Source organism: Anopheles coluzzii, chromosome 2, assembly GCF_943734685.1.
Source record: "Anopheles coluzzii chromosome 2, AcolN3, whole genome shotgun sequence".
NCBI classification, from domain to species: domain Eukaryota; kingdom Metazoa; phylum Arthropoda; class Insecta; order Diptera; family Culicidae; genus Anopheles; species Anopheles coluzzii.
The window spans coordinates 8429487-8448179 of record NC_064670.1 but is presented as its reverse complement, the minus strand read 5'-3'; the positions used below and the strand labels follow the sequence as shown (position 1 = coordinate 8448179).

Sequence of the window (18693 nt, the reverse complement as noted above, 5' to 3'; positions counted from 1 at the left end):
ACGTTTCTCGTTTCAAGGCACGAAAAACACGTACCGCCCGGTACGCCAAAATCGCGCACACCAAAGATCTAAAAAAACGGCTCAAACAAACGAACTGCACTGCCTTGCACGGTGGATTCGAGCAAAATGTCTAGGGATGCAGTACGAACGAACAGCAACACCTAACACCCACATCAGCAGTGGTAGTAGAAGCGGTAGCAAAGAGCAAACCTGCAAAGGCGTCGAAACCGTCTCAGAGCATAATTTAGTTTGCGAACAAGAAACACGTACCAATCGCAGTGGGTCGAAACTACGCGGGAAAGATTTCGCTATAATTCACATCAAACACTAACGAAAGCAAAAACCTGCCTTGAATCCATTATTATATCGCGCACGCTGGTCGTTCGGTGCCGTTCTATTTGCCGTTAGTCTGCGCATTATTTTCTTTCTACCTTATTTACCCTCAATTAGATTTTAAGGCATTGTTGTGTTCCCGAAAGGGAAGAACTTTTTCAGCATCGATATCCACCGGCAGATCTGTTAGCAGGTTAGGATAAGGAAAATGTCTTATTCGATACTCAACAAATTGCTTCATCCTGATCGATGTTCTTTGAAGATTTACATCGAAAAACATAATGGTGCTTCAGAGTAAAAAACGCCATAAAGCTCCATTTTGCACACGCACACACATAGACTCCATCAGAAGTGTTCTCGAACAATCAAATTTGAATATGATGATACCGATACAGTAGAAAATAACTACGCACAAAAATCGAGCCCCGAATCCCATCGGCAAAATCCCTACTTCAATTTAATGAACCATGGACCATGGTAATATGTCTATTACTGGATGCCTTCGACATCCACTATTCACAGGGGATTTGCTTTACCAATCAGCATATCCTCGCCAGTCCGATAATGCTAAGCCTGTTTACGAATGGTCAACTGGGGACAAAACGAGAGTGAACCGCATCAAGCGCCCATACACGATGGCAGATCATCGCATCGTTTTTGGAGTTCAGTTTATTCAGAGAGACGAACCAGTTGGTAAGCTCCTCACCATGAAATAGCATGGTAGAAGAAAACGAAAAAAAGGTGGCTCCAAATGGCAACACGTGGATTCAAAACCACCCTTAGCCCAGTCGCAGAAAACGCTTGTCGAAGACTATCACATTACTCATCGCTTTTCGGAGCAAGAAAGTTGATCAAACATTTATGCATTCAGTTTCCTTTGCCTGGCGCATACAAGTGGTGTTATCGTTTTACCGTCCAATGCAAATAATGGCAAGTCTTTGTATCGAGCTGTTGCCCGAGAGCTGAACAGGAGTGTTTTTTTTTCGTCACCGGCGTGCTCTTCTGTTCAACGCAAAGATGTATGGATGTTCATGCCTTGGAGGCACAAACAGGACGATTGTGTTAAATGAGAATGGAAGTATCGAGGCAAGACCCAAGTATTGCAAGATACCACACATCGGCAATGTTGAACATCCTGAAAGCACCCGCTGCTGCTGGTGATTCCTAACCGATGGTCTGAAATTATGCCCACAATCTGCGTATACTGCATACCTACTTCACCACAAAACATTTACCACAAAAGCGTATGTATGTTGGCGTGTGCATGAATACACAACATTGTTGTATGAAGTAGCGCTCTTCCTCTACCAGGTGGGTACATATTAATCCAACCTGTTCGACCGTGTTCGTCCCCTATAAAACACATCCGGAGGTCCCGGCCCTCTCGGCGTTCTGGCGGAATGAAACAAGCGACGATAAATAATGCATGTGAAACAGTCACCCGCCCATCCCAACCAGACACAGTGTGATAGCTAAGCCTGTATTAGTACGCTACGCTGTGGTGCCCTTGTGTCCTCTCTCAGCACAAGAAGGACGTACCGAAGAAAGGACGGTCCTCATTCTTTGTATGGTTTGATCGCTTCTCGATTCTCTTGGTCCTGAATCGATTCGATAAGTTTGTATTGGTGTAGTCGCTTAGGTGACCGTAACACACACCATCGGTTGTACTGTGCCGGGGTCAGGTTGCTATGGAAGCGAGACTTGGCACACTATTTTGTATAGTTGCATGCTTTCATGGGCGCCCATTCGGTTGGGTTCAGTTTTTGAGTGATTGGGACATGCTGTCGCCACATGCAATCGTCTCCTGGGCTGTCACGCACACAAACACAACCCCCCAAACCTTTAGTATAACCGCCTCATGAGTGAACTAATGTTACGTAAATACAGTCAAGCTTTCGCGATTAAAAATAACAATTTCGGGCTGATCCTGACGAGCATTAAAAAACATCGCAAACGGACTGTAAGGCGTTTGAAGAAAGTTTATCTAACTGTGGGCGTCTGGCAAAAAAGTATGTGGATTTATTCATCGCTTTCTTTTTTGCTGGAATTTTCCTTACCGTATAATTCGCTGAGGAAAAGTGATCTGCTTGGTTGAAAGGTTTTGCACAGTTTCCGAAGAAATGCCAACGATACAGATTCAACCGACCCAAGCCAAGGTTGATAAGATATCCCGTATGACCTGGCTCGAATTTTCCCCCTTTTTATCGGCTAAAGACTTCTCCACTTTTTTTCACACACCCCCGTGGAAATTCCTGTGGCACGGTTGTTATTCCTTTTTTTCACTGAGAGCCAGCGCTGGGGCAAACTTTTTTGCTGGAATCAAAGAACGAAAGGACCACCGTTGGCATGGCGAAAGAGTTCCCAATTATTTTCGATGAAATATCAGATAACCATTCCGGGCCGGGGAGCGAACGTAAAAGCTCAAACCTTAAACGGACCATTGGACAACTGAACCTGCCAACCCTTAATGGTATTGATTCGTAGAGAATGGCAGAAAGAATCGATTCCGAAGCCGGCAGGAATATATATTTTTGGGCTACAATAATGGTTAGATGATATTTTTCGTTCAATACAGTGGCCTCGGTCCGGCGTTTTCGGGCAGGATTTGTGTTACATGGGCAGAAGCTTTGTTCGAGCTGAAGGATAGTGAAAGTATCATTAACAATACCCCAACACTGGACGAAGCTGGATTTTGCGGGGGGGCTGCATTGAATAGAAAAAGGATTAAATAACACGATCGAAAGGGATTTCACTTTTTAATTTGTTACGCAACACTGCAACATTTGGAGGCGATACAAATTACTGAGTTCAAGGTACTTTAACGGAAGCCTTTCTGTTCTTATGAAATAATGCTTTAATAAGGCAATACTTTTCCATTATTCCATGCCCACCATCAACAACCTCACTAAAAGCGATCAGGCTAGGGTGTATTATTTAATTACATCAAATTACTTAACCATCAGCCCATCTTTGACACAACACAAATGGTCATTAATGTCGTTAAAAAAAGGCGTGCATCTGAATGGATCGAACCGAACGCAACTACTAACAGGCGCTAATGTCAACCCGTCTGTCAATAAATATTGTTTCATAACAAGAGTAATTGCGCGCCAGCACTGTGCGTATGGATAGAACTGCCTATTAAGCAGCCCACCCACTACCAGATCCAACAGTTGAATGGAAGCACGGAACGATCTCTCGATCCATCCATTTCGTATGACTCTAGCTACCGATGATGATTTCCCACACGCTCCAGCTAGAACAAAACCACCCTTTGCACAGTTTTACAGTGAAGCATTCTAGAGTGGAGCAACGATACCACCTACCGATGGGCAGAATGGCCCCACGTTCAGGGTGGGATGCTGTTTACTAACCTTCAAATGGGCACTAGCCGCACACCCAGCGCTTGCTGACTATAAATAAAACAGTGTTGGATGATTGCAATTCAAGCGCCAAAGTATTTCTTTGCTTTTCAATGTGGAAAAATGGTCCCAACAGTGCATACCATTTAGACTAACTTTTATATTGTTTTCATGTGGCGGTTTAGATGTCAGACTGGCCGCAACGGCGGTACAAAACCGCGAGTAATCCCTCTTCTTACGCCTATTTGATTTGCGTACGCCTGTTGAGTTGCATTTGAGCGTACACCAACGCGGCGTGTTTGCCATTTTAAAAATCACCGCTCGGTGTGTGTGCGTCGGTCTTTACAAAGGGAGAAACGTGTCACCGTCGTCATATATGTGCGTACCCCGTTAAGCCCGGCTGCCGGAAATGTCCAGCATTGAAAAAGGAAACGCTGCCGAGGCGGCAACAGAGGCAGAGCTGTATTTTGCAACTATGCAGCTGCAACCGATCCCTCTCGGTGCGGTGGTTTGTGTGTGGAGTCGCACGTGGGATGCAAGAAAAGGAAAATGTTAATGTACAGTTTGCCAAACCAAGGTCTCCTAGACGACATTCTGCTGCGAGAGGCTGGTTCTTGCTAAGTAATTTGTTTAGCTTTTACTGCTTCAATGACACTGAAACGGATTCTTAAACGTGCAAAATACATTCAAACTCTTTATGAATAAAATATATAAAAAGCTAATATTTGCTACATAAAGTCGGTACAGCAAAGACTGTTTATGTAACATTTTACGAGCTAGCGTGCACGAAGGTAAGGGTCTAATTTTTGGCTCATTTCACCTTAAGATTAAATTGTAGGCATAAAAGAACCCACAAACACACAGGTGAAAACTTTATTCCTACCCACCGACCGAAAGCCCATTGGTCAGGCTTCACAGGTTTGTTTTTCTGTTTTTGGTTGCCCTCGCCATGGAGGTTAAAAGCTGTCACACTGCTGACAAAGTTCGCGACATTCAACCTTTCACAAACGAGAAGCATCGAAAGCGGTGGCTTTCTTTAGGTTCTTTCTACGGTCTACCATGGACGGGAACTGCCTTAGCTGCCGTAGCCTCCCAGGAGAATAATCATTCTGGCGTAACATCATTTATTTATTAGTTGTTTCGAATTTATGGAGTCCCATTTCGGGCACAGCGTCCAGTTTCACCACGTTCTCGGTTGCGTTCATTTTGATCATCATCAGCTATTCGCTCCCGTTCCCCCCACACTTTGGAAAGCATTGGGAAGGGGAGGGGGGTCGTAAAACAAAAATGCTGGCTTCTGCGCTGGCTCGCTGAGTCAGAAACGGCGCCACAGCACGAAAACGAAATTTTGCCCCACCGTGGTAAGGGCCGTTTGTCCCAGAGGAGTTGGTCAAGTTTTGTGGTAGCAGTAGCAAAGCCAATAATACCACGACACAGACTTCGACTAAAGCAGTCGAAACTGTCACTGGGAATTTGCTGGTGTTTGAGTCACTAACAAAACCAGAAAAATGTAGTTAAATGTGAAAAAATGTCCTTTTTTGTCCTTAAACATGGCTTATAAAAATGCACAAATACGATCAACATTAATCGATCACTAAATCAAACCAAAACAACTAATGAGCAAACAATGAACCAACTGATGAACGTGCAAAAATCCTTCTTCTATATGGTTTTGCTCCTATTTTCTCTGTTCCACAATGGAACAAAAAACTACAGCACAGAACATAAACTACCCCTAATCGGATACCGCATACCACCCGTTTACTCCCGAGGGATTGTTTCGGTGTATCAAAATCCAATATTCCTAATTTCCTTTCGGTAGTTTCGCCCACCGCTCACCCTTCAGACCTGCGGGACTGGAACGGTAATCGAATTTTCATTATCGACCCGAAAGTTAGGCACATCACGAGAACGAAAATTGATTGAGCAACATGTCGTATCGTGTGCATGTAGATGTCCGCGTCTGTATGGATTACCCCGTTTGCTGAATAGTGATGAAAGGACGTCAACCGTTAAGTATGTTCATGTTCAGGCAGGCTGAGGCAGGTTTAGGTTCAAGTCACCTTGGAACCTATAGCTACGATAGAATATTTTAGCATATTTGCTACGAATTTTGAATAGTATTTACAAAAAGGTAATGAATTTGAAATCATCGAAGGTTAAGATACGACCTAGACAAATTGTCAACTATTTTTATGTAGAACTATAAACTCAAATCAATAATTGCCCTCACTTTTTTAGCCCTAAAACATAAGCTCACACATTGTTAAAGCCAACCAAGAAATAGCATACATAACAACGAACATTCACCATTCTACGAACTATTAGTCGTACAGTGTACAACACTCCGAAAAAGTCGCAATCGAAAACCTTCGACCTCCGAAGCACCGGAGCGCCACTTGTCACCGCCCATCCAATAGGCGGATGTTTCAAGGATACGCTCAATCAGTATCGTGTTACGCGGACCTGCCAGATTCCAACACCAACCGACTGAAGAGACAAACCCGCTCCCCCTCCCCCCCCTGCGGCACTGAGCTATTGTCGGGATGTTGGGACACCGCTACCGGTGTCTGTCGTCGGCGATACCGTAACCTTATCCCAGAGTACACTTCGTGTACGTGTATCATGTTATTCCGGTGTTAGCTTTCTTCCTTCGGCACGTTTCGTAGGACCGGCATTCGAGGAGCGTTCCCTTCTTCGATGCCATTCCGGTCCAACTTCCGGTGCTTCAGCGGTGACTATTTGCCCTCGCCCTCGAGGGTGCTTTAAGCGACAATTCACGGTTGGCACCACAGTTGACCCCACGGTAAAAAATGAACGCAAAGGACATTTTCAGAGTGTTTCTAAGAGCTCCCTTTTCTTCCCCAATCGACATTGGTGCGCTTTTTTGCACGCGATGGCAAATTTGTCCCATTGACAGTTTGAAGCCAATTGCGCTTCGTTCTAATTGAGACCGTTCTATCCGGGTTCCCCTTATTTTTCGCGATCCGCAAACATCTTCAACTTATAAACGGGGGAACAAATTTCCACTTCGACAGTGGGTGAGTTGTCGAAATAAATCGCGACAATCCGGTTGACAATATTGTTCTTCCTGCTGCTGCCCATTCACCGGGTTCTGGGAGTACGAGAAAGCAATCTGCTCAACACGGAGCTACTAAATACAGCAAGAAAGGGACAATTGACTCAAGTTGCTTCTTCCGAACAGAAGGACACGATTGCACTCGGAACAGTTTGCGAACAAGTTGTCCAATGCAGTGTAGTACGCTATCAGACAAGCACTGCACTGCTGAGCAAGACTGCAGCAATGATCTGAAACGCTGAAAAGGAAGCGAAAAAAGAGCTAGAGAAAACATCCAACCAACGAAACGGATTGACCGATTTCGTTTCGAATCCATTTTTTTCCTTCCCTTTTCCTCTGCAATCCAAATGTCCTTTGGGCTTTCGGGACGAGAAAAAAAAATCAATTCAACACAGCCGGGACGAGCGATGCTTAAACCGCAAAGGCTACCCTAGCACCGACCAGGAAGCTTCTCTGGGCGGGCAACCAACACAAAAGCAGCAGCCAACAAAAAATAGGCTGCAAGAGCGCGAGACCTATCCGGACGAAAATTGAATGCAATTTAGACTCAGCAAATTCTTGGCTTGACAGTGGCTCGAAGTTGGAATGCCAAACCGGCACAGCAAACTTGTGTGACATTATCGAACAATTTGCGGAACACCATCTCGATACTCACCCCTCCCACTGGGTTCTAGTGCGGATCTGATAGAAACTAAGGATTTAATGAGAGTTTGTTTTTTTTTGTGTGTCGGAGTTCTTGTGGTGTCCGTGCTTTTTTTTTGTAGCTGTACCGAATAGACGTTTCCCACAAATTGCCTTTGCCTTTGCGATGAGATTATGCTGCGACAGATTTATTCGTGGATAAGTTTTTTACCCACCGTCCTGCTTGCTTCGCTTGGTTTTGTGTTCGTTCTGGTCCTTCTGTTTGTTTTTCTTTTCTCCTTAGCAGCTCAAGCTGTCGATGAGGTCGGAGCTGCATCAGTTTGTCTTGGATGACATCGAATTATGTGCTAATATTTGATCATTGTTTCCGATCTAGGCATTAGTTTGGCAAACTTGACTCAGCGGAAAAGTTTAACCGATTGGGGTTGCCAGCAATCACGTGGTGCAACATGATTTTGTGGTTTGTGAATCGTTTGGATGGTATTGCTAATCATTCATCTAGCATTTAACATTCAACGTATTTATTAGTTTTCTATTAAAAGTTGTTATAAATCAAAAATACACAACACAAAAATTGAAGTCCCTTTACCAGAGAACAACAAGGACTCGTTCAGCAGTGTACTGAGCTGCCAAGCTGTTTTGACACGCCATAAAAACAAGGGCGGCGAGGTGTTAAAGAGGTTGTGTCAAAAACCTACACTCTCACTCGTTCTCTCTCGCTCTCTCTGTCTCTCTCTCTTCCTCTCTCCTTCTTTCTTTCTCTCTCTGCCATTCTATTCTCAGCGCACGATAAGGGTTGTTGAGGTTCGGTAAAAAGAAATAAAAACCACCCGACAAAGGACGACACTTCACGTTCATTCAAAATATTCCAGTTTTTTTTCTGTTGTTGTCCATTGCCGACAGCATGGCACCGAAATCGTATCGCAGCTAAAGCATATCGTTATGGCCGGGTGTTGCAAAAGGCACTTAAGAGCGTACACAGAAACAGGCACAGCTTGGCTTCTTGCGAGAGGCCGCGCCGGATTGCTTCATTTTTGTTTATTGGCACCGATTTGCACTTGAGGTAATGTTGTTGATTATGAAATTTATATACGATTTTTTCCGCTCAGTTTTGCACAATAAATAATCTGTTGTTTTATTCTGCATACCGTGTTTTACCTCGATGCATTACTGTTTATTTTCCTGCACCTTGTCTGCTGCCGTACAGCAGGACAGCACATTTGTTCGTTCAATAACCTCACATAAATCACCGAAGTTCGAAAAGGCGGGGTAGACATGGTGGTAGACAGAAAAGTCCTCCCTGCCCAGACGGGCTAGCTCTTTAACTTGTGTGAGGTAGCATCGGGTGTTGGCATAAAATATTGGCACAAAAGTTTTATCAATAAATGGCGCGAGCTACGTCCACCCGATATCATGTCGTTCGATCCAACAAAGTATTTCGAACCGCACCGAAAGGGATCAAATTTCGTAAGCATCCCCATTTCCTCCAGCCAGGGCCGTGATGGCTTTCTGTTCCTATTGCTTTGTCGTTCGGAAACAACAAGAAAGCAAGTATAAAGGTAGCAAAAGTATTAACAACCAGGTTGTGGTGTTCTTCTTCTACATTGTACTCGAGCAGCCTTGGGCGACTTTGTTCACTTCGGAAGCCGTACAGTGCAAGAGGTTCGGAAAATATTAAAAATAAATTTGACCAAAACTAGGCATACCATTCTTATTTAATGGCATTTTGTAAAACATTCTAGATCAAAGCCATACTTTCATGTTCATGTACTGCATAAATGACCTGCATTTGAACTTCAATCTTTCAAATCTTCTTATCCACTCCCATGATATTGTTCTGAAGAAGATTCTTCAAATAATTGTGCTACACAAAATCATCCTCTAGGCTTCTTGGAATAGAACATCATTAGTTTATAAATATAAGAAATTGTTGTTCTTTCCGGTAGCTCTTGCCAGTAGCTGAAGAATTATTACAACCTTGAAACATCCCTCAAGATGCATGCCACTCGAGTAAAGCCTAAGCACTGCTCAGCACAAGCCATGTCGCAACGCAAACTAACGGTTCATGCCGCTAGAAAGCCCCCGGCCCTTACTGTAGCTACAAACTCCACCTTAAGCAGTCGACAATTTCCCGAGAATACACCAGCAAAAGTTACGAAAAGAGTCTGTAAAGCTAGAATGGTTTTCACGGCCCCTAGGCTTGAGCTACTGTTTCCTGTTAGGAAAAATGTGAATTCTTTTGAGGCACCGTTTCATTCTGGGTCCCATCGCAACATACCTGCACTGACGACATGATGGTTGTGAAATGCCTTGCCTGTTCCAACTGTTTGGAAAAACTTGCACCAAACTCTCACGAACTTGCTCCTAAAAACAACCCCACCAAACAGAACGACCACAGTTCGCAATGTTGTGCGAATTGTTTGAGGTCCAGTTTTTTTTTCGTTTCGTGTCATATTTCCCGATGAACTCTTTTAGAATTGATTGGCGAGGAAGCGGAGTTTCAGGAAGCCTCAGAATACACTCATAAAGGAAAAGTATTACATGACCCAAGAAGTAGTTGGAATAGAATCATTTGACCTTGTATGGTAATATTTTGACATGTTGTTGTAAAACCAGTATGTAAACCAGCAATTCAATGCAATACTATGTTATGCAATACTATGTTATGCAATACTATATATTCAAGACTAGCTGAACCATAAAGGCATACAGTAAGAAACAATAACTGCCAATTCTCGTATGCATCTTCTAATCTTCCGCAAAGGTTGTACAAATTTAATTATCGAATGCTTTAACCAAACTTCCATATCGTACGCCGCTCTACCGCCCAAACAAACAGAACTCGCCGTAAAGAGTAGCTTAATTTTAAAACAAATACTGTCTTTCACGGCTTCCAAATGAAGCCGCCCGCTAAACTGGCTCACCAGACACACACATACACACATACACACGTATATGGTTCTCATACTGAATGCCTTTGCGGCGGCACCACGCAAACCTCAAAGTGAAGCAAGCCGTCAAAGTCAAACTCAGTGTCTTCTGCGCCTTCAGAACTGTACGAAAGCCCATACAGGAAAGGGTTGCTACAATGCCAAACAGTTATCAAATCGGTAGTTTAAAACATTGAGAAAACATTACCAGCACTAACACGAGAGAAACAACACGGTTAGTTCCAGCAAAATGTGTTTTTAATCAACGCTAGCGCAAGAAATAAATAAAAAAAAAACCCCGTACGAAAAAGCTCATTTCTTTCACATGACAGCACAGATCGTAATGTATGTGCTGCTAGAGATGGATACAGTACAGTGTGCGTCTGTACCTTACTTTGAAGATCGCAGTTTGCATGAAAAGCATGCAGCGAGAGCAGAAAGAAGCTAATTGTGGAATTGTTTCCAGCATGATTGCGATGATTAACATTAATTAAGTGCTGCGGTAGGCACGGGAGAATCAACGGCGAGAGGGGTTAGACTCTTCTCTTTCTTTGCTGCTGCGTGCTTATTTGGTGATGGTTTTAGAAAGAGAACGAACGGAAACGATCAAGACGAGCATGCTGAGAAGTAAGACGTTGTGGGGAAGTATATACATGCTCAAGCGATGTTGCTGTTCTACCATCTGTTTCGGTTGATCGCTGTAGCGCGGCTGTTAAACTCACTCGCTGTCTCCTCTCTATCACTCTCTCTCTATCTCCGCCGGCACTGCCAAAAGCCCTTCAAATGCGTTGCCCAAGCAGCAGTAGAATGTCTGGGTCACTCACCCACTGGTATAGAAGAATGTACACATTCTCTACGCATGACGGCTTGCGAATGAACAAAAGATTGCTTTATGTTGAGCTGTCACGATCGTAATAATCGACGCAATAATAATGGCGCCATATGGAACGGTGTATAACATACAGATTGGTGTAGTAGATGTCGCAGTTTTCGATCGTTTAGGATGTACTAAAATAATTGTGATGAATTTTATTTCTGAAAAACGTTTGACGAATTACAAGCAAAGAAAACGAAGTAAAAGTGACGAAAAGTGATTGTATCATTAATAAGTTATAAACCTTTTTAACCTTGTATAATTATCATATTTCATGCACAACCAGCTAAGATTAGTGAGCACGAAGGATATACGTCAAGATCGAGAACAAACACCTCTGATGGTCGGTATTTCCCCTGCGCATAATAATGAGCTAAAATTGCATTGCTAAGCTGCTTCCTGCATCACTATGACACTGTTGATTTGCGGATGTACGGAGATAAATCACCCACATTCAATCATCCAGCAATTGCTAGCACACATAAACACACACACACACACACACACACACACATACTGACACACTGACAATCTTAGTCACATTCCGATCGAAACAATCGAAACCACATCAATCGAGCCAACTGGACGTGAATGTGCCGGCGTTGTGTTGGTGTTTGTTGGTCCGTAAATGATTGCAAGAAAAGCGCCCGACAGAAGACCACTCGCCTGGCTGAGCCTTCAAAATTTTCTGATTCGATGGTCTGGAAAATAGGCGAATCATTGAAGTCATTCAAGAGAAGGTCTGCTCAATGTACGAACAGGCTCGTGGTTGTTATTTTGGATACGTTTTTCCTAACGTCGAGGAGGTTTAAAATACAAGTCTACAAATACATCGGTTGTATATACGTGGAAAGAATAGATTTATTTCTTTACAATTATTTGTGATTGTAGTTGTTACTCGTAACGTTTCAATGAACCATTAATCGATACAGCACCGCCACACATTCACTAGAGTGTTGGTACAAACACCATCAAACGAAAAGCATAAATCTTGCCGCACCGCATGGCTATAATGTGCACGGTCATACACTGCGATTGTCAATTACTTCCAGCAGCTGTTTCACTGCTTCACGAGAAAAACATCACCACTCTCCACACCAGGTTTTACTTACGCTTAAGGCGGACGCACTAATGCAGTTGGAATAAATTAGTCGATCAAATGTCGAGGTTTCACCGCTACGAAGGGGCCTAAGCTGCACACAGAACTGTTCTTGCAATCTTTTGTTTTGCTTTTTTTGCTGTCTTTGCTATTAGAGGCGTGTTTAGTAAAGAATATAACTATTTTTTCGGATAAGATGTTATTTTATCCCTGAATTTCAGAATGTTTATTGTAAAAAAACACAAAATAAAAAAAACAATGCTTTTTGTCTCAAACAAAAGCTCACTAATGCTTGAAAATCGTTATCGTGCTCTCTCTCTCTCTCTCTCTCTCTCTCTCTCTCTCTCTCTCTCTCTCTCTCTCTCTCTCTCTCTTTCACACACTCTCTCTCTCTATCTCTTTCTCTCGTTTTATAAACATACACTAACTGTCCCTTTTTTCTCTCAATGCGTATTATACAAAACCTCTCTTCCAGTAGACTGTAGTCTTTAAAATGACTCATCCCCTGCCAATCATACGCTCATTAGGAAGATAATTTTACGACTGTGACTCCCAGCGAAACAGCACACTCTGCATCTGCCCCTCGCGATACGGGTTGAATGCTTAACGAAGTAACGTGTCCGACCGGCTTTTAGGTTCATTTTAAGTGAATTAATCTTCATGCAGGCCACCTTCCACCGTATCGCATGCGTACGGGTCAGGCACGCAAGATGCTCCTCCCCGGGGCATGATAAAAACAATTTGTTCTCCCATCATAGTCACTTTACCATTGCGTTCAAGGCTGCGTTGTGCCTTTCCCGAGATCAAACGTCACAAAAGCGATACAGCGACTGGTTCTAAATACTAATGCTCCGATCAAGGTGAAGCCTCGCCGTGCGATCGTTATTCTACGATCAAGCGTGTGCAACTGTAGCCGGGCTGGTGGCGAAGTTCATTCTACCGTTCTTCACCCACATTATAGCATGCATTGTTCCCCGTATAATTGCACCGCAGCACGATGCAACAGTAAAAAAACGAGCCCTCACAATCGCATACGAGCAGAAGCTGCGGCTACAAAATTGCGTAACTTCGCTTTCGCTCCAGCCTGTAAAAGAATGATGCGATTCTAGTGGAATTCTCTTTGCTGCGAGTTGCTGCGATCATGCACCGCGAATGTTGCCAGTGTTGACGCTAATAACACACCACCCCTGATCTTGATCTCGTTTCATTTCACAGCGGGAACTAACGCTCACGCATACAGTCTCACTGAATGCAATGCAGCGTTATCCACCCCACGTAGAACATTGTCGAGACCCCAACACGCGTAGAAACACGATTCTAAGCCGCGATTAGTCGGCAAGATCCGAGATTTAAGATCGTTCCCACAATCATCGGTTGTTGATTATTAATTATCCGAGATGAAAATTGGCGCAATCGGGCGAAGCAACGCAACGCTGGAAGACCTTCGCCCATGTGCGAAAGGTAGGTTGCAAAAGCCTGCCAAACGTGATAGGGCTGCTAGGAGTGGGACGCAATCTAGCGAAGGCTTCACCATTGCCACCCTGTCTGATGCTGGTGCCAGGTGATTTGCATTTGCTTGGGCTAAGCACCGGCGTTCGACCTACTGGAGAGGGCCACGATGGCCGTGAAAGTGAAACAGGTGAGCAAGTGTGTAACGATTTGCTGCTATCGCAAAAGTGCATTAAGCAGACATTAAGGGACACGATGTGTTGAAGGGGGTTACGGGCTGAGACGCCGGCTGGCGAGGCCTCTGTTTGCTTGCGTTGCATTATCGATCGAGTAATCTAATTTTATTAATTGCTGCTATCAACGTTTACGGTGTATCGCAGAGGCATCAAATGGTATTGTTTTGAGGTGAGCTGCCCAAGGCTGAGGCAAATCGATACCACTTAAAATAAACAATTCCAGAGTGGAATCATTTCGCGAATATCGAAACGCAATTGTTTCGATACTGTAAGAAAGGGAAATAAACGTATTCCAGGCATATTTACTCTTAGGTGGAAAGTATGAATAAACATATGAGAAAACATCATTCACCTCTAACTACGCCATCGAAATATTTCATGTTTCAATCGTCAACAGATCATCAATCATTGAACAATTTAGTGTGAACTAAAAATATATTTCCCATCACTCAATCATCTCACCACTCATGCCTACAAAGGAGTGGAGGGTGAACGAACTTCAGTGGTACGAATAAATTCAGCAACGATTTAATTATAACACCCCAACGAACTTCCGCAAACTTCAATCAGCTCACCCACGTTGCTTCATTTTAACTTGTCACCTACTCTCAGTATTACCACCCCCCGCTACTCAGAAACCGTGGGACAATTAGATAAACAAAACACACACAAAAAACCCAATCATCCCGATCCGAACCAATCATTGATTGAGCGTTCGGATCGATAACCACTGTGCCAGAGGTGATGGTGGTATCACCGATGTTTGCAATTATTTTCACTTCACCAGCAGAATGTTGGTAATTATTTTCACTCAACCCGTGCCGGGTGTGATCGGCTACACCAGGGTACTGCGGTTTTGAAATGCAGGCAAACACAAACAATATCGAGCTCATTATCATAGCCCTTTTGCTCAGGTACACGCACCATACCCGTTCCGCCATGACCAAAATAAGGGATTTGAACATTTTAAACCGCTTTGCAGTTGGCCAGTAAGCCTCGTTTTCAAATTTAGATTGATTTGTTTGCCCACCACCGATATTGCACCAGTGGTGTATTATTCAAGTTTAGAATGAAAAAAAACTCATCTAAATTTCATCCACCGAAATCGGTACATGTTTGATAAAGGCGTTACGGGGGTAATGATTTGCGACAATCCGGGATGCTCACCAAAATTAGGCTGCTGCTCGACAATCGGATACAGTCCACCAACGTTAAAGTTGGGATCTAGAAACGGTTGCTGCTGCTGGATGTAAAACGGTTGCTGTTGCGGCTGCTGCTGCTGCTGCTGCTGCTGCTGCTGTTGAAACTGTATGAAGTCCTCAATTTTGAACCGCTGCACCGTTACTGCACTGTACGGAAATGCGTTTGGAATCGTTTTGCAATCGTTGCCGCTTAACGATATGACCCAATCTTAGGTAATGCGTAATGCAGTTTGCTTCACCGAAACGACGACACCTTTCGACTGTGTGGAGTTAAAACTGGCAAGAAAATCGCTATCCGTTTTTCTCGCTTATTCTACTTTGCTTTTGAAGCCTTTGTAACAGAGTGTTTTAAGAAAATGAATAACTTGTTTTTGGGTTTGTTAGTTAATTGATTTTTTTTGGTAGAAATTAGACTTTTTTAAAGTTGTTTTCTTGTAATGTATTACTTTTGTTACTGAATTATTTTATCCAATAGACACAAGCACTTAAGAAACGTTTAAAAAAATCACACGCACACTTGCATATTTGTTGTCATATTTAAGGTTTCGCCTAACAAAACCATACACAGGTTTGGTGCTCTTTTTTTTAATTTTCTCCCCAATTATAACTGGACGAAACTCCTGCAAACAAAACACACAGCGCTCGATTAGTGAAGTAATTTTTTTGAAAGCAACATAACATTTCTTCCAATACACGGAAAGATTCTACACTTTTTCACTTGGTTCCAGTATTCAATTTAGAATTGCACTATCACTATTACGCACAATGTTGTATGATTTCAACAAGCAACCCATGTGAACAATGACTTCAACGACGACAACGACAACGACGAGTAAGTAAGCATATGAAACTATATTTGAAAATATTAATTGTCTCTTCCAGTGAGTTTTACAGTAAAATTAAACTTCATATTTAAATGAAACCTACAAAACCTTCCGTGCTCGAACAAACCAAAGAGCTCATCACGCTGAATGCATTAAGCAAGATGTTTCTTTTTTCCCACAGTGTATCATTCCCGAAAAAAAAGACACACACACATACCTATTCACAACGAATGGTAGTAGAAACAGCAAACGAAGCTATTTTTCTTCATTCCATGCCTTTCATGCACCACCTTGCTTCCGAGCGTTTGTGGTTTTCTGCACAGGTCTGCAAACAGTACCCTGCGGGAGTGAGAAACCAATAGCAAGGGGGAAAAAATAGAACCTTTCCACAACTCATTCACTGTGTAGGTCAGCTGTGTGAAAACCGTGCTTTGCACTTCGTTCACCCAAATGCCAACCCAGTGGGACAAGCAAGACAGTTTTTTTCTGTTGTTGTTGTCGTTGTTATGTGTGTGAGTGCATAATTTTGCCCATGCTGACGATGACCTGCTGACTGGCTGTTCCGAATTCCGCAGCTTTAGGTGGAGGCGGTTTTCGAAGGGGTCCCGTTTTTTGTGATCATTTCACTCACAACTCTTAATTTTTATTTAGAAACGGGACAGTTTCTTCCAAGGGAGTTGAACTAACCGCGTCCAATAGTCGGATTGTGGTTAAGTAAGGTGACAAAACAAGGTTTCAGCATAATTGAGGTTTATAAAGTAAGCTTGAAATGATGTTTCCATTCTACATGTATTACCAACGAACGTGAGATATCTTTTGAAAAATAAACATGTGAATATTTGAAATTTGCTCTTTAAGAGAAAAAACACAGCTGCATAAAAATTCTGAAAAAAAATCACTGTGTTGGCTTTTCCATTTGATGTTTTAATACACAATTCCATGCAAATGCTGATGTCTATTTATAGTATTTTGCAATTTCCAACACTCCCGCTCAATTAACGAAAATGGTTTTGATCTCTTACTGCTCACTGTTTCACTTTGATCAATGGAAAAGGCACCATTCAATTTTTTGTAAAATACACACTAACACAAATGCACGTTAAACGAAACGGCTGTGAATGGTTGTGGGCAACTGTTTGATCAAAAAGTTAAACACGACATTAAGCACGGTATTAAGCTCGGTACAGCTTTTTCCAATTTCATACTGAATCTGCGCTCAATCCTCCTATTCAATTGCTTGATAAATTGCCCGCACGACCTTCGGCTCGGAAGCTTCGATCAGAAACTGAATCGATAGCCGTCGATTCGAGAACTGCGTGCCACGCGGAATTTGCGCACCGTTCCGTTCCGCTAGTATCGTTTTTTTTTTTGTTCTCATGCTTCCCACACCCGCCCACCACACGTTGCCGATCTAACGCTGGACACCCACACCCATTGGGATCGAATTTTGTTTCCAGCAAACGGCAAGGGTGTGGGGGTGGCAGGGTGCAGGGGAAGAAAAAAAATAGTGCTACAACAAAACGCGGCAACAGCGGCGGCTTGTTGAATTGCAACGCGGTATCGTGGGTGTAGTTGTCGTCGTCGTTGTCGTCGGCGACGCGGTCGCCACCGTCATCTTGGGGATGATTATTCCACGTTTCACGAAGCTTCTCCAGCTGAGCGAACAAAACCCGCGTGTGCGTTTCGTGCCGCTCGCACACAGCGATAGCTTGCTGCACAAAAACACCACAAACACAGACCGTTTAGTGTGCTACCCACTACATCCAGTATCGGTTACAGTTGTTGCAGAACACACACGGTTTAATTATTATATTTTCCTCCCCCTCTCTCCCCCACCCACTCAGCTGCCGTTCACGCGTACGGTAGGGAACAGAACAACAACATCCACAACACTACCTATAGTAGCCTTCGCGAAACTAACGAAACGCCTAACGGGGTACACACGCGTGCAGGGATGGCGATGACGCTGGCTGACGGTGATGATGGGGGGGTTGGTTTTGGTAGTGTGTGACACGACACGAACGGCGACGGAGTGTGACGGCGATGCTAAAACGGCTGTGCCTTCTCATTCGGTGCGATTTTCCCGACTGCTAACAGTAAACTGAACCGCGGACAGCAGTGCTGCTGCTGGCGCTTCAAACACACCAGCTGCGTACGTCGGTTCGTCGGAGCTGAGAGCAATGTTGCCGAACAGAGAACTGAGAGCAAGAGTGAGAGAGCGCGCGCAACGAATGAACGAGAGCCCGACCGCAGCCGAATGGTACGGGGCACCAATCGATGGAGCACGAATCGTTTTCCAGCAACGCTCTTTTTAACCCTCCCACGCGCTGTTTAGAAGGGAGCAACATGAGAAAAATGTATGTTTTTCGGAGAGCCACAGCGATTCCAATAAAATGAGCGTGTGTTTGAGTAAAACATGCTCTCGATTAATCGGAAAAAAGGAGAAAACATGAAAATTATTTGATCTATAGTGGAAAGAAGTTACAAATACACACCTAACAAAGACTGGTTCTAACTTGTATTTAAAAATATTTAAACCTAACACAAAAAATAAGTAAAATACTCAGCAAAGGTTTTTTGTAAACCTTCTCGCGTAGTTGTTAACCCGCTATTTTGCTAATGAAGTTCATTTTAGCCGTGAACACTAGAATGAACCAGTTTCG

The 18693-nt window shown here is 43.4% G+C and overlaps 1 protein-coding gene across 1 annotated transcript in view; it reads right to left on the bottom strand.

The window, feature by feature from the left end:
* The window catches only part of LOC120953254 (uncharacterized), a 135672-nt gene extending 120264 nt beyond the window's left edge, over positions 1 to 15408 (bottom strand). The window contains exon 1 of the mRNA XM_040373048.2: positions 15172 to 15408. The gene's annotated coding sequence lies outside the window, so the exon portion shown is untranslated. The remainder of the gene's footprint in view (positions 1 to 15171) is intronic.
* Between the last annotated feature and the right edge of the window lie 3285 nt (positions 15409 to 18693).